The 23,933-nt window shown below is 35.0% G+C and overlaps 1 long non-coding RNA gene across 25 annotated transcripts in view; it reads left to right on the top strand.

Moving 5' to 3' along the window:
- LOC129639491 (uncharacterized) overlaps positions 1 to 23,933 on the top strand; it is a 347,939-nt gene that overhangs the window by 62,209 nt on the left and 261,797 nt on the right. The window contains exons 7-8 of one of the 25 annotated variants that reach the window (XR_008708460.1): positions 9,832 to 9,916; positions 19,134 to 20,134. The exons of 20 other annotated variants lie outside the window; for them this stretch is intronic. This is a non-coding gene — a long non-coding RNA (uncharacterized LOC129639491). Of the gene's footprint in view, positions 1 to 1,194; positions 1,654 to 9,831; positions 9,917 to 16,811; positions 17,694 to 19,133; positions 20,135 to 23,933 lie in introns of those variants that run through there. 4 more of the 25 variants (XR_008708462.1, XR_008708452.1, XR_008708470.1 and 1 more) reach the window with 4 other exon arrangements.

Here is a 23,933-nt window from a genome sequence, read left to right as displayed (position 1 = left end):
TAGGACTAAATTAAAAGGTGTAATGCAAACATTTCCATATATACCTATATGAATAATTATACAAGCACAAATGTGTAAATATTTGTTTCTAAAGTGCTTTTGATTCAATACTGCCATTTTTTTAAGGTTGGAAGAAGGATTATTCATTATCAAGTATTTTCTCTGTGGTTCATCAGTTGGCAAGTATTTATGATTCTAAGTATGCCACAATTGTTCTTATTTTGGGGACTTCTTTGCTTTATATAATTTAATGAAAAATAGATGTAATTCTCTTTTAACTCAGAAATTTCTAGTAAAACTGAAGTGGTTACAAAAAAATCATATTCTCACTAAAGTAAGCAAATTTGATTGCATGTCAAAATATTATCCTGGTGTTTAAGATTATGGAGAATATATAGGTGAATAAACTTGTTTATGCCATGTGCTTCCTTATGGTATCATCTCAGCATATTTGGGGTTATAGTCAGTTGGCTCATATGAGCACATTAAATGTAGCAGTGAGATCATTTGGTATAATTAATATATTGTTTATAACCTTGATTACTTTTTTCCCTTTCTATCACATCTAATCCAAGACAAACCTCTGTCCACTCTACCTTCTAACTAGCTGCCAGACAGGGCTGCTTTTCTCTGTAATTCCTGTCACTGATTTAGGTTAGACCACAGTTATCCTTCCCACAGAATAGAATTGTTTGCCTATAATTTTGTTGCTTTTCAGTCCATTTTCCACATTGTGAGGACAAGCTTTCTAAAATGCAAATCCTTGATCATTCCCCTGCTTGCAAGTGTTTGACAGCTCTCCATTACTCCCAGGTAAAGGTGGGCTCATTCGTAGCTAACAAATTTGTTAATCTACCATTCTCCCATCATTCCCTCCCTTGCACTCTCTTGTTCATTTTCCCTAAGTATTCCTTTCAACCCCACCCTCTTTCCTTCTATAATTATTTAATTATTTTCATCCATTCAGGACTGTTTTGGCACTTCCCTTCAAAATCTTTTTTGATTTCTGAAATCTGGATAAGTTGTTCTTTCTAGTGAAAGTGAAAGTCTCTCATTCGTGTCTGACTCTTTGCAACCTCATGGACTATACAGTCCATGGAATTCTCCAGGCCAGGATAATGGAGTGGGAAGCCATTCCTTTCTTCATGGGATCTTCTCAATCCAGGGATCAAGCCCAGGTCTCCCTCATTGCAGGTGGATTCTTTACCAGCTGAGCCACCAGGGAAGCCCAAGAATACTGGAGTACCAATAATAGCCTACTCTTGCTTTATCATACTTGTCCATTTACTTATCTGAAACCCTATTATATTGTAAGCTTCATAATAGTGCTTGTCTTGTCTGGTTTATAGTAAGTCAGAGTTAAATATATTGTGTGGTATATCAGTATGTTTTTGTTTGCTGAGTCAATGGATTGGTTAATCAAAACATGAGCCTCTGTGAGAACAACCTAATATTAAAGACATATACATTCCTATCTTGTTAGCTACATTTTCTAACACAGTTCTATGTAGATATCTGGTTTCAATTATATGAAGTACTTAAAAATTTCATCATTTGATTTCAAATCTTTTACAATTGGTTTTTGTTATTTTCCACCTTTGTAAGTATATTCTTACCTCTTTTTCTTTCTTTCTCTCATTCTGGTCCTGTCTATGTTTCAAAGTAAAATATATCATCAGTAGGACACAGAACAAACAGAATGTTATTTTCATGAAATGTTGAAAATGAATGATAAAACCCTTGAAGGAAGAATGTAGACATGGATTTCCATGCTATATTGCTAGTCATTAGCAGAGACATTTACACTGATGCATTCTTCTAAGTAAGGAAAACATCAAACTTCATGAAAGGTTATTGATTCTTCACTGTCAAGTGAATATAATATGTAACTATTAATTTTCTAGTAAACTATTTTTAAAATCAGGTATCATACTGTATCTTCTCCCACTTATACTTCTAGGTCTGAATCTTATTTTATGTGTCTGAATCATATTTAGACATATACTGATAATTTAGTTGTAACATCTTCCTCCCTGCAATTGTGACACAATAAAGTTAAAAGAAGAATACATTTAATATATAATAAAAAATGAAACTCACAAAATGAATATACATATCACATATGTGATTTTTTATTTTAATCATTTTCAAATTCCTAAAATACAAAATGGAAATGGAAGAAATAAAACAAGAATAAATTTACTTGACTTATAAAACTTAAAGTTAGAATTAGAGTAAGTTTAAGTCAATTTGGGAAAATTTTTGAAAATCCAAGATTTACAGGAATTAAGTCACCTGAAACATAAAACAAATATTGGAAAATACACTTGATTGGAAAGATCAAGCACCAAACAAATCAAGGGACTTGAGACGGGTCTTGTTTATGTTGGATATAGTTTCCAAGCGTATCATGTTTACTCGCAGTCTCAATGCCCTTTATATCAGCGTCCAGGTGCTAGTGGTGCCTTGGCTGGTGCTGGTGCCAGTGCAGGAGACGTAAGAGATATGGGTTCGATCCCTGGGTTTGGAAGATCCCTGGAGTAGGAAATGGCAACCCACTCCAGTATTCTTTCTTGGAAAATCCCAAGCACAGAGAATACTCTGGAGGGATATAGTCCATAGGGTCGCAAACAGTCGGACACCACTGAAGCAACTGAGCACTGAACACCTACTTTTTTATTTGACTTGAGGGATTAAAGTATTTTGGTAAAGCTTAATTAATACTCCCAAGGGATTTAGAAGCAATTTTTTTTTTAACATGACAATTTTTTTTTTCTTTGATGGGACCACAAATGGTTAACTAAACATCTCTTCTGAGTAACCAGAATGGTTCTAGTCCTGACAGTACAAGGGAAAATCTGCATTTTTGTAGCCAGTTCATGGTCCCATCCCAATTGCCTGACTCCAGAGCTGCAAACTCTGAGCTCTGGGAAAGTGTGACCACTGTGTTGTCACGCTCAAAATTTGTACTGTTGCCTATGGCCAGACCAGAAACCTCAAGATAGAATTTTACTGGGTAGCCCAATAGTTGGCTTTTGTAATATGAAACTGTAGAAACTTACAATTACTATATTTAATCCATATTCCCTCTGCTCTATTATTTAAGTTTATAAATAAAAATGTTTAAGTAACAATTGCTATCCAGACCTGTGGGAGATGCCTCTTAGCCTTAAACAAACCTCTGGGGAATAACACTACTGGAATCAGAAGAGAAATTAAAAAATCTAGTCACCCAGTTCTAGGAAATCCCTTGGAAAGCAAAAAATATATCCACATTTTAATATACCAGGGAAAATAATCTTATTAAAAAACATTCCTCTGTTTGTATAATTTTAGGAAAATTTAGTAATTTTAGGAAAAGTCAAATTTTGGTCAGTTACATCATCCTTCTATAGTTTATTCACTAAAATCAAGTGTTTCTTTCTACTTCACTTATAGTTGTCAAAGTCTGACACAATGAAAAACATTCCAGAAGTGTTTTTTGAAGTGTTTCATATTTCTTTTAGTTTTTTGTAAAGAAATAATATTCTTATGTATTAATAAGTACATAGTTGGGAAATGTCTCCAGCTATTTCAGTTTTAAACTAAAAGTTCAAGGGGTTTTCAAGGGTGACTAATTGTGATTGAACTGTCCCCGTTTTTTTTTTTTTTTTAAAGTTTGATTCTTCAGTAAATGATATAAACATCATATCAGAGATTGCTCATGTGGGTTAATGAAATAGTTTATTATAAACAGAACTTGCTCTTTGGTTGTAAAGAAGCAGAGTTGAGATCAGAGAAAATTAATTTTGTTTTTCAATACTTTGGTTAATCCCCTTTTATTGCTTTTTTTTCATTTTGGAAAATGCAGTTTGTTCTTTTAAATCAATAAGACTTATCTACTGTTTTGTAATGTAATACATAAAAAATAAGCTAATAACAAGTGAGAGGGCTGCTTATATTTTTTTAACTAAAATTCTACTAAATATGTCTACTAAAATAGTCTACATGCTAGCAAGATACATTTTAAGATTTGTTAAGCTCAGGCAAATTGTGGAAAGCAAACAGATTATGGTTATGGAGGATAAAGATATATGAATTAAAATAGAATTTATAATCATTAAACTAGAGAGAAGAGAAACTGAAATAAGTCCTTTTCTTTTCAAAGAAAATAATCTGTGTTTTTTTAAATCAGAGAAAAAAAATACAAAGGTCTAACTACCATGTAAATTCATTTTAAATGTCATGTCTTATTAGAACCTAATAATCAGAATGCCTATTTCCCTTTTTTGCTTGAGCCATCAAATTTGTCAAAATTTTATGATAATTCATTCCATCATTCCTTAGACATTTAAATGACAGACTGTCGTAGTAAAGGGAGGAAAGTCTCTGTAATCCTACTTCTCTTGTTAAAACTGCCTCCAGAGGGGTCTTTAAAATATTCCATATCATGGCAAGAGCAGCTACTGAACTTCTCAAGTCTGCTTATGATTCCCTGCCTTTTTGGAAAATGGCAATAAGTTGGCCACCTACCATTCTTGACCTTTTGACTTCCTAGCCATGGCTGACCAAGTCCTAGTCTGACTTGTGGAAGCTCTAATGTCAGTCTCATCCTCTCCCATAGAGTCTGAAGCTGTCTCCTGAACGCGTAAGCTCCCCCTCTAGTGTTCGCTGCTTATCAAATTATTCCTCTAACAAATAAGACAGAGAACTGCCAGATTTTTGGCTCCTCATACAAGGACATAGCTTGGAGTAACATTTTATGAATGTTTGTAATGGCACAAAGAGGAATATGTACGTATAAATTCTACATTAAAAAAAAAAAAAAGTTCTTTCCTTTTGAGCATCTGGAAAGCATCCTAGCTGTTTGGCTATGGAATTCTAGAAAATGCTGATTGTGCTGCCTTGCAGGGGAATGCATTGCTGAGGAGGATGAGCTTGGATGCTGTAAGATGACCTGGTTAAAAAAAAATCATCCTTTGTGTTGGAAATTTGAAGCCTGGTTATAAATAAGTGACTTTCTATTGAAAACTGACACCGAGGAACTCCTTATTTTTGCAGACTAATTACCAATCAAGTAGCACGATTGAGTAGTATGGACAGTTAGAGGCCTCAGGATTTTATATTTCCAAGAATTTTGAGAAAGACCAGTAAAGAATTAAATCCTCTCTGTTGGCCATTACAAGGAACCTGGGTAAATAAGGTCCTAAATACTAAAAGGCTTAACCTCCCTATAGCTGACATAGAACTACAGAAAAAAAGTACAATGGATATTGGTGATAGTTTTAAAGAGTGTTGGGCTCAAAGGTTAAAAGTTCAGCCACTTTGTTAAAAGTAGTGTTGAAGCTTCAGTGAGACATAATCCAGAATTTATCATGCAGTGAAGCTAAGAGAAAGGAAAAACAAAGAAAGATCAAGCAAAAGAAGGAAAAAAGTAAAAAATAAAAATCTGAAAAAGTCCTGGGAGGCAAAAGCTCCAGTTGGGCACCAAACTGAAATCTATAGGGCTATGATATTTTAACTATAGTACATAATTTTTTAAACTAAAACAAACAACAACAACAACAAAAACCCCAGAAAACATGCACAACATTTTTCAAAGAAGGCAAAAGGAGTTTTACTATTTAAGTGATTGCATCAAAATTTGTTTCAAAGGATGGAATATGTCTTAGAATAGGTTATATAATTTATTTAAGATTCAGATGGGAAATAATATGACCACATTAAATTAGCTTTGGCTTTAATCTTCTGAATTTAGGGTAATTATTTAAGTCCTCAGCCAACATTTTTCTTTATATCAGTGATTCTATAAACATGGTTAGCTAATTTTATTCTTGTGTTATAAATTAATATATATTTCTTAATAACAATCCTAAAACTTTTAAAAATGATAATTAAAAAGGGTAATCTCCTATACTCAAGGGAGAAACTTCCTTTTAAAGTGTTTTGTTTTATATTATTTCATAATAAAAATGATCACTAGTATCATCATTATCACTAAGCAGATATCAAGTCCCTACGATTTATATAAATAATACATTCTGTAAGAACCCAAATTACATTTTCTTTTGGTGTTGAATTACTCTATTTTGGTTTAATAAAGATGTTAAAATATCTTCTAAAGTAAACCATTCCTTAAAAATATTCCTTATTTTGTTGCTATTGTTTTGGTCTTTACTTGGTCATTTAAAACTAGGTTGCTTAATACAACAAAAGAAGAATAATGCCTTCAAGCCCTGCAATGTTAGACCATCTCAATGTTTTCCTCTTTCCAATTTTCCCAGTTCTGTTTTATGAAATCCTACTTTAGCGCTCTCTTTTAAAGCTGACTTAAGGGCCTTAAAAAGATCATCATTCATGAACTGGTGGGGTCAGGTGACAAGGGCCTGTCTTTGATGCACAGGAGGCCCTTTGAAGGTTTAAAGGACTAATATCGTTCATAGGTCCATTCAGTATTGAACTTCTTGGATGAGACTGACAACAAATAGGATGATCATTTCCACTGAGCGGAGAGTTTTGCAAGGTGGACAACTCTCTGCTCTGAACTGGACTGAGATCACACGCACTTCTCTCTGAGCAGTTGTTTGATAGGAGTATCCCTTCGTCTCATGTCTCATGCTAGGTTGCTTTATGAGACACACAGCGTGAATTCAAGGCCAGGACAAATATAAATACCACTTCCTGAGTTTTTTTTTTTTTTTTTTAGATGGTGCTCTGAGCCATTGGCTCAGGCAAACTTGAAACCATCAATAAAATTCCAGAGTAAAAAGAATGCCACGCATAAGAGTAAAACTGAACTTTATGAAATTTTCACAATTCAAGTCTCTAGTTGTACAAAATCTACATCAAAATTTCTAGCATGAAGGAGGCCATGAGTTATATCAGCTTGACTAATTTAATTGCTAAAGATTATGCAGCTTTGCAAAGGACAAATGAAGGGGCTTGTATCCATCAAAGTGATTACAGGAAAATAAACACACAGAAAAATAAGACAACAACAAAAATAAAAGCCCAAAATAAATTTAACTACACAGAACCCGCGGGCCCTTGTAATTAAGGGTGATTTATTATGGGATTATAAAATACAGGAACCATAAGGGATTTTAGAGATGACCTCATCTATTTTTCTCATTTGCCAACTCTCAGGCCCAGGAAAATGTAGAAAACTAAGTTGCTTATTTGTGGCTACAAAGTGGAGAACAAAGGCTGGGCTCTTCCTCTCTGGGTTTCAATTGCAGTTGCTCTGTTCACCAAGTGAGCTTCAGCCATGCCCTGAAGGTAGGTAGGGAGGCTTTTACTGAAACAGAAAGAGACATTTTTGAAAAGTTTGGAATAGATGTGACTTATTCAAGGAGATAGTAAACAGAGAAGAAAGAAGTTGAATGTTTGATCAGGGTATAAAAGGTGCTTTTTACATTCTTTAGACTCATGATCTTTACTGAAAGAATTAGTAAGATATAATTTTTTGTTGAAACCAGTAATTAAGGAACAAATGATGGCTGACTGAAGACCATATACTTCTTTTTACTGAATATATTGGAAAAGTTTATCAGGATGTTTACTTTCTTAGTAGTTCTCTGTAATAAATGTATAGTCGTAGGTCTTAACAAATGCATAAATGTGATTCTTATGGATTACAGTGAAAACTTTGATCAAGTTTATTTTCAGAAGAAATTAAATATTTGTTCATTAGTTAACAGCAATTTCAATGGTGAGGAGACAAGAGTAAACTGTTCAATGGCTTTTAAACAAAAATAGAAAATTAAAAAGAGAGAAAAAAAGGTGGAAGTTTTGAAAACAATGAAAAAAGTCTAGATTTAGTTAAATGAAGATGGTCATAAGAAGTATAGAATGATACCTTTCAGAGTTAGAAGTCAGTAAGGAAATAAATGTTTATTTGTAGGGAGGAGTGGCTAAAAAATGTGGTTTAATGTTCTCATTGTGCTGCTGAACTAACATGAATTAAATGAACTACATGAAGTAAATAAGAAACAGAAGTATTGTTGGCATTTACATTTAAAACATGACTCATGGATTACAGGTTGTTCTTTAGTATGAGAACAAAGAACACGTACATTAAACATGAGTCAGATTGCCCAGAATCAAATTTAATTAGTGGAAGTAGCTAGTCCACCTGGTAAATAAGTCATTGTGGACATGTTAGAACTTGATTATTTTGATCATCCTATAAAACTTCGATTGTTTTTAAGAACTCAATTTATTAACTATCTCCATCTGGAGGAGCTCTCTGATACTCCTGTTCTCTATGGCTCCCTTCTTCCTTGCTTTGCTATAATTCTGCCGTGTATTTACTTTTCTGCACTCTGCCTCCATTGTTGATTTTTTCATCTTACTCAGTGAAAAAATACCCAAGAGCTGTGAATATATCTCTCCTTTCTGCATTTACAGTGCTCTGTTCTCAGTGTCTGGCACATAGTACACACTCGATAGAAAACAGTTTCACAAATGAAATTGTTGATTAAGGATGAGAGAAAATGAAAGAATGAAAGGAAACTTTAGCTTCAAGTCGGCATTCTATAGACTACTCATTATTTTGTGGATATAGCAGCAAGGTTTCTGTGAGAATAAACATTTTTTTTTCCAAGGTGAAGGGTCATATTGCAAACAAGAGCCACACCGTGGCAATTGTGACTCAATGTCAACTCTAAAATTATACAATAATTGTAAAACTACTTTGCTTTAGAATGTTAAAATTATATCTCCTTTAACAAGTGTCTCTCCAAATGCTACATGATAATAACTCAAGCACATTAATCTCATCATAGTTTCAGTACTATATTATCCAACTCATGCCATCTATTCAGTGAGTATTTAAGGATGCTCTAGCAGAATAGTAGCAATTACACTTTCTTCTCCTTGTGAAGTTTACATACAAGGATAAGAGGCAGTTGATAAACAATCAATATGGCAAAAGTGCAATGGAAGGAAAGAATAACAGAATATAGGATTTATGGCAGAAAGTGAAGAGGAACTAAGAAGCCTCTTGATGAAGGTGAAAGTGGAGAGTGAAAAAGTTGGCTTAAAACTCAACATTCAGAAAACGAAGATCATGACATCTGGTCCCATCACTTCATGGGAAATAGATGGGGAAACAGTGGAAACAGTGTCAGACTTTATTTTTCTGGGCTCCAAAATCACTGCAGATAGTGATTGCAGCCATGAAATTAAAAGACGCTTACTCCTTGGAAGAAAAGTTATGACCAACCTAGATAGCATATTTCAAAAGCAGAGACATTACTTTGCCAACAAAGGTCCGTCTAGTCAAGGCTATGGTTTTTCCTGTGGTCATGTATGGATGTGAGAGTTGGAGTGTGAAGAAGGCTGTGCACCAAAGAATTGATGCTTTTGAACCGTGGTGTTGGAGAAGACTCTTGAGAGTCCCTTGGACTGCAAGGGGATCCAACCAGTCCATCTTAAAGGAGATCAGCCCTGGGATTTCTTTGGAAGGAATGATGCTAAAGCTGAAACTCCAGTACTTTGGGCACCTCATGTGAAGAGTTGACTCATTGGAAAAGACTCTGATGCTGGGAGGGACTGGGGGCAGGAGGAGAAGGGGACAACAGAGGATGAGATGGCTGGATGGCATCACTGACTCAATGGACGTGAATCTGAGTGAACTCCAGGAGTTGGTGATGGACAGGGAGGCCTGGTGTGCTGCGATTCATGGGGTGGCAAAGTGTCGGACACGATTGAGCAACTGAACTGAACTGAACTGAATGCTAAAAAAGTCTGTGTGTTTCATATATAGGTTAGGCTGTGCTTGCAGGTCACCAAGGCTCTGCCTTTGTGGTGTAACAGTGTATGCAATTGTTCTTCCTTAACTTTTTCTAGAGATTCAGACCAAGGATATCATGGTTGAAGGTTGAATTTTCATTGTTTTCATATCTAAACTGAATGCTCCCCACATTGTAATGACGTTAAGTATCCTGTTGTTGATTATCTTCTAGACATATTCAGCCCAACTTAGTTTGTAGCAGAATTGCTACTTTAATAAAATTTAAGAGATATTGGGGGAAATGCCCAGGATATACTATAAAATATAACTCTTTGAGAAACAATAGGTAAAACTGAAGAAAATAGAAAAGGAGGCCCCCAGAAATCATTAGGAAAAGTAGAGCCAATGATCTGTTGTAAAACTTATACCTTCAGCAAGGCATAACGTAAATTGGACAATAATTCAAACAATATTATGTGCACATGTGTACAAATTGACCTAATGGAAGGAGTAAAAAGTGATACCAGTTGAAAATAAGTCATTCTACTTCCAGTAAATTTTATAAACCTTTGACTGGAAATATGGTAGATGGCATTTAAGTAGGAATAAAAAGAAAGAGAACCAGCCATGACATGATTACAGAGGCATAGTGTTTCGAGATGAAATAGATCTTAGAAGGACATGTATATAAACTCTTTAACTTTACCATTGAAACTGAATTGAGGGAACTATTAACTGCAGACCGTCTTGAAAGAGAGGAGGTCAATAATTCTACACACTATAGATATTAACATAAGCTCAGCTCCTTTGCTGACTTCTCTTATACTTGTGATCACATTTTATGAATGCGAACTTCTTGATAGTAGGCGCCATCTCTCACATACCACTGAAATCCTGTTGCTTAGAACAGAGCCTGGTATAATGGTTCTATTATAACTGCTTGATCACTGCCTTGCTTGTTGAGTAGATAAGCAAATGAATGATGAATAACTATACGACTGACTTTCCGCAAACTATGATAAATCAAAAAGCCAAATAACAGAGCATCTGATAAAACTTGGCTTAATTTTGGAAACTTTTCTCTCTCAGATTTTTAAGAAATAATGAAAAGAATTGCCAGTACAATCTTAATTCCAAATAAAATAGAGTCAAAATTACTGAGAGCACAAAGCATGTACCAAACCACTTTCGTGTAGTAGATTGATTCCCATGGCAACCTCCTGAGATATGTATTATCCTCAATGAAAAAAAAGGAATAACCAGGTCTAGGGAAATTATTTAAATTGCCTAAGTAACACAGCTGGTAAGCAGCAGAACTGGATTTGAAGGCAACTCTGGATGCCCGCACAGCAAGTGCCCACTGCCTTTCTGTTCTTCCAGTCTCCTTTCAGTGAAATAAGACTTGAAGAAGTGGTGTTTAAAAACCTATGAGGGTGCAATCTCAGCTTAGAACTTACAACAACTATGGGTAGGTACACTGAATATAATTTAACCTATACCCTAAACTTTAGGAAAACTGTTTGGGAAGGGAAGGCCTGATTCTATGGTCATCCATTTTAAAATGGAAGATGGCTCCAGTGTTATAAAAAAAAACTCTGAGACATGAAATTAACAGTAAAATCTCTTAACCACCTTCTTCTAAGTCCAGGCTTTGTCACTTCCTAGTGTATGATCTTGGGAACTTCTCTGCTTCTCATTTTCCTGATGTGTAAAACAGTAATGGCAGGAATACATTTCTTTATAAAGTTGGAGAACTACACGAAAATTGCAAAGAAAAATGTTTAGAATAATGGGGCACAGTAGACATTTAATAAATGTTAGCTATTATACTGAAGATGAAGAAATGCAACCATCCCAATGGTTTTGTGATAAAAGATGCAAGATCAAGTGAATAGCAGCCTAGAAGGGAGGAAATGAATACAGTATGGAATGACATAGAGACTGTCATACAGGGTGAAGTAAGTCAGAAAAAGAAAACCAAATGTATATTAACACATACGTGTGGAATCAAGAAAATCATATAGATGATTTTATTTGCAAAGCAGAAATAGACATATAGACAGCGAAAAAAATGTATGGACACCAAGGGGGAACGAGGGGAGTGGGATGAATTGGGAGATTGGCATTGACACGCATACACTATTGATACTGTGTATAAAATAGGTGAGCTTCCCATGTGGCGCTAGTGGTAAAAAATCCACCTGACATTTCAAGAGATGTAAGAGATGAAGTTTCAATTCCTGCATCAGGAAGATCCCCAGGAGGGCATGGCACCCCACTCCAGTATTCTTGCCTGAAACACCTCATGGACAGAGGAGCCTGGTGGGCTGCAATCCATGCGGTCACAAACAATCAGACATGACTGAGCATCTGAGCACAGGCACGCACATACACAAAATAGATGACTAATGAGAAGCTACTGTACAGCTCAGGGAACTCTACTCAGTGCTCTGGGAAATCCAAAAAAAAGAGAGATGTATGTTTGTTGCTGCTGCTGCTGCAAAGTCACTTCAGTCCTGTCCGACTCTGTGTGACCCCATAGACGGCTGCCCACCAGGCTCCCCCATCCCTGGGATTCTCCAGGCAAGAACACTGGAGTGGGCTGCCATTTCCTTCTCCAACGCATCAAAGTGAAAAGTGAAAGAAGTCGCTCAGTCGTGTCTGACCCTTAGCGACCCCATGGACTGCAGCCCTCCAGGCTCCTCCGTCCATGGGACTCTCCAGGCAAGAGTACTGGAGTGGGGTGCCATTGCCTTCTCCGGAGATGTATGTTTACATATAGCTAATTCACTTTGCTGTATAGTTGAAACTAACACAACATTGTAAAGCAACTACACTCCAATAAGGGGCTTCCCTGGACGCTCAGATGGTTAAGAATCTGCCCGCAATGCAGGAGACCTGGGTTTGATTCCTGGATAGGGAAGATCCGCTGGAGAAAGGAATGGCAACCCACTTTAGTATTCTTCCCCGGAATTTCCAGGGACAGAGGAGCCTGGTGGGCTGCAGTCCATGGGATGGCAAAGAGTCTAACACTTTCACTTTCACATACTCTAATAAAAAATAATTTAAAAAATGACAGCATTGGATGATGTTTAGTGGAATCAGTTGCAAATGAAAAATCAGTTCTCTTTTAGGGAGAGGATTGAAGTAGCAGTTTAAATTCTGAAGACTAAAGTGAGTCTGCAAAAGTTGAATGCAGTCTGCACTGGCTGCTGGTGGCATGAGTGGTGTGTTCTGCGTGACCACAGGCTTTTAAAAAAGTAAACACATTGGGAATCAAAAGGAAGTTAAAATCTGGGGAAAACTGACTAAACTATCCAGGATTAAATGGAATAGAAATAAACGTAAAGGCCTGAATTTAGGCTCAAAATGTCAAAATAATAAGGAGATGTTTGCCATTACCTTGGAGACAGATTTGTTTATTGACTGAAAATTATCTTGATTCCCTTTATAATATGTATGCATGCTTAGTCGCTCAGTCATGTCCGACTCTTTGGGGCCCTATGGTCTGTGGCCCACCGGGCACCGCTGTCCATGGGGATTCTCCAGGCAAGAGTACTGGAGTGAGTTGCCATGCCCTCCTTCAGGGGATCGTCCCAACCCAGGAATTGAATGCAGGTCTCCTGCATTGCAGGTGGATTCTTTACCATCTGAGCCACCAGGGAAGCCCTTTATAATACTTATCACTATTATTGCATATTTACTTGTGCATTTGTCTCTAAGTTACTAGAATGTGTGTTTCCAGAGAGTAGGGAGCTCATGCATCTTGTCCACAGATGCCCACAATGTGCTTTAGCACAGTGACTGTCACGTGGAAGGCACACACCAGCAACATGTTAAAATGATCTTTTAAAATAAATCCCCTTCACCTTAGCTTTTGGGGGAAAGTTTCTTAACTCATCTAAGCTCCTGAGTCTTCATCTCTGAAAGTGTTATAATAAATGAGATGATGCACTAATACATAAAATACTTGTCTTGGTGTAGCTTCTCTTATATTCTAATTTTACTCTTTCTGTCTAGTGATGTTGTATAGTAATACATCCTATACTTTGTATATATGAAATGACACAGGTCTGGTCTTCTATAAATACCATGCATCATAGACTACATAATATTTTATACATTTTATCTTTGTCAGAAACTCCAAAATTATTTTGCAATGAAAATTGCTATCTGCAGTATATCTTTATTGAAATATTGATAAAAATCAAAGAAATTAAATCATATTGAATTCAATAGGCATTTATTGAACTTTATTACATTATATGAAGATAATACCATCTCTAGATTCAAAGACTGAGTATGATCTAGCTTGCTGGACTTAAATAGCTATATTGCAAGGAGTATATAAAAATGTAAAGAAGATCTGGAGTCAGCATTATTCTCAGTATATGATTTTTTTTTTTTGTGCATAGTTGATATTGAACTCTTGGAGGCATCAATTTTAATACTAATAATTGCATGCTTAAGAGTTTTCTTTGGTTAGACCAAAGCACTACAATGCAGTAAAGCAAATCACAAAGGGTTATTTAGCTGTTCTATTTTCTTTAACTTCAAATGAAAACAATTATATTTGAGACGTGTACTGAAGAAATGGGTGAATCATAAGGTCAGATTATCCTTAAGACAGAATCAAATGACCATTGAAATCTCTTATGAAAGGCATTTGGCTTAGGAAAATTGTTTTCTTTTACTTGAGACTCAGCATTTATACATATGCTGTTTTAAAAATTACTTCCAAAGATTATCTCTCTATTATAATGGAATTGTTGTGCAAACATGGCTCAATACATAAAATAAGAGCTATTATGGCGTCCTTTATGGTTCCATCACGACCCTTAAAGAGGCCTCTCAGGTCTGCACAGTCTGGCCTCTGGTGCCCCAGGTCTGTGCTGCCATAGTTGCATTCTCCAGCTTATCAGTCCTGAAATAAAAAGCATATTCTGAGCTCAAAAAGAGACTTGATAGAGGCAGCTTAAATTCAATTTAAGAAAATCAAATACTATCAAAGGCTGATTTTGAAAGAAGCTTTATACCATTAAAAGGCAAAACCCAAAATAAAATATCTTAAAATGCCAGTTGAGCACTGTTCTAATTATCAGGGAAAAAAGGTATGATATTGCAGAAAGATTTTCAATATATCACACTAAACTTTCTGCAAGAATTATAAAGCGATTTTAGAATTTTGAGAGCTGAGTGTCTTTTGGAAACTTAATCTGTATAATAAACACACCTAGTAATGAATGCAGTCTTCATTATTTTAGATTCCTTCTTAAAGAAAAAGTTACAGCCAAACATACTTTTTCTTCATAGATATTTTTAAACATTAAGCAGAGATTCAAATACATACGGACCCTCTGATACCTACAAAATATTTTTTGGGCTTGGTTACCAAAATTCTTACACTTTAAATAATCATAGGAAATAAAGTCCAGGAAAGAAAAAGCATATGTTGAAATTATAAAATATAGCTTAGAGTTCAAAAATTACATGATGAAATTTATTTTTTAATTTAAACAAGCTGCTAGATTTTATGAAAGACATCTTTGTCTTCCAAATTAATGTTTAAAATGTGATCAGTCTAGTCTTATTTTAACCTGAAATGATCAAAATTGGGCTATTTAATACTTTATTAATTGTAATCTGTTAAAGAAGATGACTAAGTTCAGAATCTACTTTTGAATATGTGACAGTAGCTGTCATTTTTGTGGTATTTACTGTTTATCATAAATGTCTTTTCACATAGAGAATTTTATTTATATGACCAGCACTATATAAAAAGCATAGCAAAGTTTTGTGTATTGCAGAGTAGCTGGCATCCTTTTATGTTAAAAAAAGAAGTATAGCATTGGAGAACCCACAGATATGAAAACTATATATTAATTAAAATATTATAAATTCATTTGTTAAGGGGAAAGTAGACTTATGGTTGGTTTTAATGATTAGATATATTGAATTTCTTGCACAATACCACACATGTCTTTGATGATATCAACCTCAGAAATACATCATTTTAAGTAGCAAAGGCAGCAATTATAAAAGGATGTCAGGTTAAAAAACTGAGCAATTAGACAAGAATTTTAGTAAGGCATGATTCAGTGTAGGTATGATTTTTAATATTAATTTTTATTATATCTCTCTATAATAAAATATTTTAATCTCTCTCAAGATCTCTCTAGTTTAACTAAGTCCTCCCACCAGATATGCAAACTAGAGCCACGCTAGTCATTTTGGAATTGTGAAAAAAAGGAGGTAATAACGTGTTGTGTTAAACTCTACTGTTCCAATTCATTTCAATGAGAATCAGTCAATAAAAAGTCCTTGTTTCAGCAAAGGCGAGAGAAGAAACAAAAGGACTTAATGAAATGATCTGTTTACAAAATGCTAAGTGAGGGTTGAGGAAAACAGCATTAAATCCAATTTTGGTTTCCTAATGTAATTTAGGAAATCTCACACGCTCCCAGATTTTGCTTGTCATTTTTCTTTTTTTGTAAATGGACTGAGGCACGTAGTCTTTTTTTTTCTTAATGTTAAATTTTTTAAAAAGCCGTTTAACTTTCTTTCTCTTCAACTTTACTACAGTATTTCTAAATAGCCCAGAAGAGATAAATCAACGCCTGAACTGTAACCTTACACTTATATACTTGTTAAATGACTTTTTTACAGTCTGTTATTGCTAGAAATTGGATTGCTTTTAAACTAATGTTGTCTGGCGGGCAAAAGTGAGTGTAACCGCAAAGCCTGGAGGAACACTAATTACTTGTTTTAATTAGCACCAACTTTCACTAGAGTATAATCTCCCTACAGGCCACTTTTCCGTAGGTGTGGAAAAAAAAAAAAATCATGTAGGAACAAACTGATAATCTCTTACTTGCCCCTAAATGAGAGCAGAACTCTGCTTCTAGTATAGACGGACCATTCTGTACAAGCCTCCAAACCCGCCGGGAACGGGGCCTACCAGGCTAGGCTACCCGATTCAAAGATCTTTAGCAATCAGTTGCACAATAGAGCCCCTTATTTTATGCTGCTACATCATAAAAGTGGTCCTTTTGTTACATTTCCATCCTGAAAAGGGTCTTAATCCCTTTCTTTTCAGACAGTCTATGGCAAATTCCATGGGGACATCCCATTCGCCACAAGGACTGAAATGACCCACTCGGAAAGCAGCATGCAAAGCTTTGAGCCTTTCTTCCCCCTGCCACTCTCCAGAGAACATTAAATCGTACTTTTCATTCCCCTCACCATAGGGGGAACCCCCTTAATGATGACAGAGAAAGAAAAATTCCTTCACACTATCCTATGATACCATTCTGCTGTCAGGCAGGCGTTTCCCTGGCCGGAGAATCAAACATGGCTTCCAGCAGGTGGATGGTGCTCAAGGTCACAGGCAGCCAAATGCAGAGGTTACACGCGGAGGAAGCGCAGGTTCCCACAGCAAATTAAGTCATCTGTGAAGCCTTCTCATTTCCCAGCGACTAAATTTACGACTAGTCTAAAGGGTCATCATTGCCTGCATGCACATGTGCTTTAATGAAAGTATCTGAGAGTTTAGAAGAGAGGGAGCATCCCAATTAAACAGGCATACAGGAGCTACACATTCAAAGAAAATGAGTGAAATATTCAAATGTGCTTATGTAACTCTTGTTATGGATGGAATAGATAAAACTTCATTTTATTAATTTAAAAGTAAAGCCTTTGATAGTACATTAAATGTGGGCATATTTCTAAAAGTAAGTGTGGAGGTATTGGGAAATAGCATTTTTCCTTGATAGGAAAAATTATTTTAACTTTTCCTTTAAAAATATTGAAAAAATACAATATTATAGTTGAGTAAAGCTATTATAAATCTTGCTTACTATGCTGTGGATTCCCATTGCATTTGAAATATGCATTTCATTTAAAAAAAGTGTAGCTGACTTAAAATGATTTTTTTAAAGCATAAAAGTAGGCAGCAGTAAATTAGTAGGCTCCATTGGGTTTAATAACCTGTACTTGATTAATTCAAATTAAAATAAAGTTTTTTTTCATAGATTTTTGCCAGTATTTAATTTTTTATTATTTAAAATACTTTTTAAATAAGGTAGTCCTTGTTCAGAAGATGAAATTGAATAGAATCTATTCCATTTTACACAAATGACTAAGAGAATTGTCTAGTAAACTTATACAATTGTTGAAATTTTCAACTGTAAATGGTGATATCATTATAAACATTCCTTTGATCTGATTATGCTACTTTTTAAAAAACAGACATTTGTTAAATATTATTTGTCAATTTTCTGGATTAGTAATTAAGGAATAACTTAATTTAAAAGTCCTCCACCCCTTTAGAGGTAAAATTTCTTGCAAAGTTATTTGTATATAATCACATAGAGAATTTTATATATATATATATATATATAATTTCAAATGGTAATATCATATACACATTGATTTGTCTCATGCTCAAAGATTTAAAAACTTCTGAATTATAAAAGCTACCCTAAAAATTAGAACCACACTCAAAATCAAGCACACCAACTCTAGAATACAATAGATATTTTTATTCTGCCATTGTTATACCATTCAGGTGGTGATATTTTTCTATGCTTATTTAAAATGTCAAGGGGAATAAAACCCTCTAACATGCTTATGCTGTAACTTTCCTTTGTTACTGCAGAGTAGTTATCTCCAGGAACTTTATTTTAGCTTGCATAAAAATACCTTTAGTTACTGTTTTGTAAAAAAAAGTGAAAATTCACAAAGCATTTCTCCCAAATCACAGAATCCTGGGCCTGCAGCTTGTTTTCTTCAATGGCAGGTTTATGGTGGGTTGTATCAGAATTCAGCTTGGGGAGGGCTGGGGGACGCTGTGCATGAGATGGCAAAAGGAGGTCTGAATGAGTAAGAGTAAACACCCAGAATAAAGGCACAGTTGAAAGGGGCTTTGTGAGCAAGGGTGTTGCAGGAGTGGAGAATGAGCGAGGGTGGGGCTGTCCCACTCTTTGTTTCCTGGCACAGCGGTGTGTCTGGAGACCTGCATTGTGCCATGAATGAACTGACCATCTCTCAAACAGGCTAATAGTCACCCCTGTAAGCACATTTAAATCATCAAGCCTAAATATTTGGAGTTATTTGGGGTTCTTTTTTCATTAATTAGTGGCTACCTACCTACCCCGTCTCAATTTTTTGTATGCTGTTTCTCCTTAATACTTACAAGACACATTCTGAAATCCATGGCCAAAAGCTATGCATGGGAAAGGATGCTGTTTAAGTCTGAAGACAAATGGTTTATCTGTAAGATTTATAGGCAACGTAGAGCACATACACATCAAGTGAGATGCAAACTCAAACACAATTTATCCCTGTCTTCAAGTTTTAATTTCTAAGCAGACTGTACTATTCAGTGCAATTTAACTTTATTTGCTCTTCTGTGGGAAAGGATGCCCACATTTGAAGAGGTATCTTTCAGGATCTACACGCCACAGAAGAAAGCTGACCAAATACAGTTTGGAAAAAGGAAAAAAAAAGGAAACATATTTTTTATCCCGTCACTAAATATCAAGGTATTTATGTTTTATAATCCTGAAGATTCTCTAGGTAGGTGTCTTGATGGGAAATAAAACTTGAAAGTCCACCAGGGACTCAATCACAATTTCCAAGTGTCATTTAAATTCCATTATTAACTTTTTCAGTATTGTGACTGGTGATTAGCCTCTTAGGGAAATACCATTAATAAAATGACTTAATTACTGAAAATTCAAGCAGAGAACTTACTTGTACTTCTTTATTATTTATATTACTGCATGTACATATATATATATAAATAGCTGGTACCTTATTTGATAAGGCCAATGTAAAGGGTAATTTTCCTTCTAAAGTAATAAGTGATAAAACTATAAGGAATTTTTATTATTAACCTTTAAGGCAAATACTTATTCCTGACTCAAAACACAGTCAACCATTATATATAAAGCAAAACTTTAAAGGTGCAGATATATTTACTATTTTGATAATTTAATTCTTTTTATCTTTGTAAACATTTGTCTTCAATTTTGAAACATAAATGCCAAAACAAAAATAATCTTTTATTTGAGAAGATGTGGTAATATAAGTAAATATTTTAATTAGAAGTACTTATAACTTTACCAGTACTAACATTCTGGTTACACATCTATGTTCAAACTGTGAAAATTAATTAGGCTGATATTTATTATTTGTTCCCTTTTGGTATGTATATTTTATTTCAGTGCATATTCTATTTAAAATTTTAAATAATTACCAGAATTATGACTCCAGAAGTTACCTTACAAATCATTTTATATTTTCTTTTTTTCAATGGAGCTTATTTTCTTTTTTCAATGGAGAATTTTAAACCCAGATGTAGTCTTGACAAGGTCAAAACCTCTGACTACCCTTTTATAGAATTTTTAAAAAGATTGTAAATAGTAAACATAAAAGAACTCTGTTAACAAAAATGCAAATTGTAGTTATAAAGAGTTTTGTCTTATAAGGGTTAATTAGTTGCATGAGACAAGTTTGCTTACTTCTAAACATTCAAAATATAAAAATAAAGAAGTTAGATATATTCATAAATACCTGTGTTAATTCTTCTGATTGAAATACAAAGAACTATGAAGTGTCTTTGATAAATGCTTACTATGTATCAGTTATTACTTTAAAAGTTTTCCCTCAATAATCATTTGTCTTTCACAACAGCCCTATGAAATAGTTACAATTATTCTCACTTCACAGGTGGAGAAACTAAAGCTTTAAAAAAGTCAAAAGCCTAAAGTTATTGTTTTTTAAATTTATCTTATACTGAAGCATAGTTGATTTACAATGTTGTGTTAGTTTAGGTATACAACATAGTGATCCCATTATATATACACATATATCCCTTCTTTTTCAGATTCTTTTTCCATATATGCTATTTCCGAGTACTAAGTAGGGTTTCCTGGGTTATACAGTAGATCCTTGTTGATTATCTATCTTACATATAGAAGTGTGTATATGTTTATCCCAAACTCCTAATTTATCCCTTGCTTTCACCTTTCCCCTTTGGTAACCATATGGTTATTTTTTAAGTTTGTAAGTCTGTTTCTGTTTTGTAAATAAGTTTATTTGTATCTTTTTTTTTAGATTCCACTTATATGTGATATCATACATTTGTCAGTTTCTATCTGACTTCATTCTCTTAGTATGATAATCTCTAGGTCCATCTATGTTGCTGTAAATGGAATCATTTCATTCTTTTTCTGGCTGAGTAATATTTCACTGTATATATGTACCACATCTTTTTTTATCCATTCCTCTGTCAATGGATGTCCTGGCTATTGCAAATAGTGCTGTAGCGGACATTGGGGTGCCTGTATCATTTCAAATTACCATTTTCTGTGGACATATTCATTAGTATGTGTTGAAGAATGGATTAGCATGAAGGCAGTCTGACTCTGGAATCTATGCTCTTATTCACTGCCGCTGCTGCTGCTAAGTCGCTTCAGTCGTGTCCGACTCTGTGCGACCCCATAGACAGCAGCCCACCAGGCTCCCCCGTCCCTGGGATTCTCCAGGCAAGAACACTGGAGTGGGTTGCCATTTCTTTCTCCAATGCATGAAAGTGAAGAGTGAAAGTGAAGTTGCTCAGTCGTGTCCGACTCTTCGTGACCCCATGGACTGCAGCCTACCAAGCTCCTCCATCCATGGGACTTTCCAGGCAAGAGTACTGGAGTGGGGTGCCATTGCCTTCTCCAGCTCTTATTCACTACTTGAGGCTAAAATACCCTGTAGGTCTTCCCAAGAGTATGCAAGCAAAGGTGGAGCTCTTAACTCCTCCCGATGAAGTACATGACATCACTGAATACGAATTAAACAATGATAGAGCTCACAGTGTTTGTTTCCAACTTGTTAATTTACAACTTAAAATGGATTTTCATATAGAAATGCTGTTATAAATATACTTCCCAGATTATAAATATCAGTTTAATTTATGATTACAATTTACTGTGATAAGTTTGTTGATCAAACTGCCATGTCTTATGTTTTATGAAGTACTCATTATTTACTATCCATTTATTGAGTATGTACTCTATGCCACATCAGAATATTGTACCATGATTATTAGTCACACATATTCTAACAGAAGAAATGTAGAATATTTAAATGGACTGTTATAAGTCCTATAATAAATATACTTCCATAGTATTCTACGAATATAGTAGAGATTAGCTTTGTTCTGACTGGTAGATTTGGGAAAGATTTCAAATAACAAATGTTCAGTTCAGTTCAGCTCATGTCCAACTCTCTGCAGCCCCATGGACTGCAGCATGCCAGGCCTCCCTGTCCATCACCAACTCCACTGATATCTAATTTGGAACCTAAAAGGTGAATAGGATTTGATAGAGACCCAAAAGATGAATAGAATTTGATGGGTAGAGAGGAAGAGATGTTTCTCCTGGAATGTTCCAGAGAGCATTGTGTGTTCTATGGAATATACATTATTATGTCTTATGTACTTTGTACTGTTTAAGGTAAATAAAAAATAAAATTATGTATTTTTAATGAATTATAACTGTTAAAATTTTTAAATTTATTTTTATGACCCTTAAGGATAGGGCTTATAATTTCTGATTCTTGTTTATCCAAAACTCAATTAGCACAATGTCGGAGAATGTTATTATTGTTGAGATTTTATACATGGTTACACATTCTTTAACAATTTTCAATGGAGAGGTGGGGTCATTTTCCTATTCCTTTCTATCTGGGTGGCCATGTGAGTACTATGAACATCAGGGTATGCAGGAAATAATGCTATAGGACTTCTGAAGCTAGTTCATAAAAGGACATGGTGCTTTTTTTGTTTGCTAGAACAAAACAAGATAGCTCTTGGAGCCATGAGCTACCATGTAAAATATTTACTAGAAACCATATATTTTGAGAATTACTAAAGGGAAAGAGATACCTCTATTAAAATGGAAAAAAAAAAGCTTAATTAATGAAAGCCTCCATGTTAAAGAAGGCCCAGTCAAGTTTCCGAACTGCACCCTGCCTTCCTTTATCCATCCCCACCAAGGTGCTGGAAATTTGAGTGCAGTCATCTCAGACTCTAATTGCCAGCCCGTTCTCCATGCATGCCACAGTAGGAAAAATAGCAACCATCCAACAGGATTCATCCGAATTCCTGATCCCCAAAATTATAAGGAATAATAAAGCAGTTGTTATTTTAAGCCATTAAAGTATGAGATTATTTGTTACCCAATGCCACATAGCCATAACAAACTAGAATGAACATTTAAAAATTATTTTACATATACTAACATTACTTGACTTTTTAGATATCTCTAGTTACATTCTGGGCTTCTCTGATAGCTCAGTTGGTAAAGAATCCACCTGCAATGCAGGAGACCCCAGTTAGATTCCTGGGTTGGGAAGATCCCCTGGAGAAGGGAATGGCTACCCACTCCAGTATTCTGGCCTGGAGAATTCCATGGACTGCATAGTGCATGGGGTCGCAATGAGTCAGACATGACTGAGCAACTTTCACTTTCACTTACATTCTAATAATTTCCTATACTAGAATTCTTGAATGAATGAATATAAAATTAAGTTAAGGATAGAACTTTAACATTAAATAAACATGCAAAATAATTATTATAATAAATTGTGATAAATACTATGAAGTAACTTTAGAAAGTGTTATTAAAAAACAAACAAATAAATGTTAGGAGAATCTACTTCACATTAGTTGCTCAGAAAAAATTTCTCTTCAGAAGTGAGAGGAATGATGGGAAAGAACATGCAGGAGAAAATTAAAAGAATAAACTTTCCAGGAAGAAAGAACAACTATGCTGCAAGTCAATGAAGTAGGGAAAAGCTTGAATATTCTAAAAACTAAAAGAAAAAGAACCACTATTGTTGAAACATGAAAGCAAATAGGAAGATAAAATAACTTTGGTGATGTGGCTCAAGATTCAATATAATAGAGGAAAATTTCTTTTAAAGATTTTGGATTTAATCCCAAATTCAAGGGTAGTTCTGTAAATTCTTTAGAGGTATTGCTGCTGAGTCGCTTCAGTCATGTCCGACTCTGTGTGACCCCAGAAACGGCAGCTCACCAGGCTCCCCCGTCCCTGGGATTCTCCAGGCAAGAACACTGGAGTGGGTTGCCATTTCCTTCTCCAATGCATCAAAGTGAAAAGTGAAAGTGAAGTCGCTCAGTTGTGTCCGACTCCTAGTGATCCCA

Source organism: Bubalus kerabau, chromosome 1 (assembly GCF_029407905.1).
Source record: "Bubalus kerabau isolate K-KA32 ecotype Philippines breed swamp buffalo chromosome 1, PCC_UOA_SB_1v2, whole genome shotgun sequence".
In the NCBI taxonomy this organism is placed as follows: Eukaryota; Metazoa; Chordata; class Mammalia; order Artiodactyla; family Bovidae; genus Bubalus; species Bubalus kerabau.
Note: the sequence above shows the minus strand (reverse complement) of the source record. Positions and strands in the feature narration are given on the sequence as shown.